Source organism: Mastomys coucha, chromosome X (genome assembly GCF_008632895.1).
Source record: "Mastomys coucha isolate ucsf_1 chromosome X, UCSF_Mcou_1, whole genome shotgun sequence".
Lineage (NCBI taxonomy): Eukaryota > Metazoa > Chordata > Mammalia > Rodentia > Muridae > Mastomys > Mastomys coucha.
The window spans coordinates 150,740,027-150,741,645 of NC_045030.1; positions in this window are offsets into that span (position 1 = coordinate 150,740,027).

The window sequence follows — 1,619 nt, forward strand, 5'->3', positions numbered from 1 at the left end:
TAAAGTGGTTATTTCAGCAGCTTCCTGAGAATTAATTCAGACTTATTTGGTTCCACTAGAGAGATTGATTAATCACATTCATGATTGCAATCAAATTCAAATTATGAAAAGCTGCTTTCTTCTAGGGAAGGGCAATTGACATTTCAATAATATTGAAAGGATTTGGACTTTTATTACTTAATGATACAGGTATTACTAATGCACAGCACAGTGAATTGCTATTCACCTGTGCCTATCCAGCCAGAGGTTATAAGATAGTGGGAGTATGGGACATGATTCAGGAACCTCTGTAAACAAAATCTGTGCCTATAGCTTTGGCTGTGACACCAGACCTCAGCAGGTACCAATAAAGGAAGTACAACATGACTGCCCAGGCAGCCCTTAATCCCACAGCATGAGATTTCCCCAGGTTTAAATTTTTATTCTGACTGGGAGGTGGTGGGACACACTTTTAATCCTAGCATTTGAGAGGCAGAGGCAGACAGATCTCTGAGTTTGAGGCCAGCCTGGTCTACAGAGTGAGTTCCAGGAAAGTCAGTGCTGTTACACAGAAAAACCCTGTCTCTAAAACAATAACAAAATATGCCCTAACATACCTTAACCATACTTTCTGCTTGTGTCATTTCACCCCAAACTCAGGCGGATATATAATCCTTTCAGCAAGCTAGCAATATCAGAGCATGCTGAAGCTCTTCTGCGCCCATTGGCTATCAATGTAACTTCATTGCTGGAAGATTTTACCCAAGGTTTGGTCTTGGTTTCATAATGCATCTTCCGAGTGTGAGCTTCATGGGTCCAGGGACAGTATCTGTAATTTTCAGTGCTATAGCCCCAACAACAAGAGTTCCTGGCCTAACACAGTGAAAGAGAAAAGTCCCAGGAGGTGGTGGCGCACACATTTAATCCCAGCACTCAGGAGGCAGAGGCAGGCAGATTTCTGAGTTCAAGGCCAGCCTGGTCTACAGAGTGAGTTCCAGGACAGACAAGGCTACAAAGAGAAACCCTGTCTCAGAAAAACAAACAAACAAAAACAAAAACAAAAAAATAAAAACAAAAAAATCAAAAACAAAAAAGGAAATGCGAGAAAATGACCCAAGTTAAAAATGACCAAGTTATCACTGGTTTTAAAGCAGCTTCAGGAACCAGTCTCTTCACTTCTTTAGAAGGGGGCAGGGCTTCTAAATACTCTACTGATAATGGTACTTCGGGTGGACATAGTGCTTTATATCAAACAAATATATACGACAGCAAATGCATTTGTAGCTCCAACCTGAAAGCATGGCCTCAGGTGGCGAGGTGGTGATGGGAGCATTGTGACATACTGCATATCAGCAGATGACAATGCTCTGTGTGCACAGGAGAGAGAAAAGCCACTCAAGGATGACATGGAGGATTATCTCCTACCTCTTCCTTTCTCTTCCCTCTCTCCTTGAACTTCAAGAGTCCTGACTGATTTGGAATGGTGACTGTGGGTTGCCGGTTAGAATAGCCTTCACCTACCTTAGACTGGTTATTCACCAGTCTCTCACCCGGAGGTAAGAGAAATTTGGGGGACCCTTTGAAGTTTCCACCCACCCATCATTTGCAGACAGGATTTCATTCCTGAATGTTCAACATCT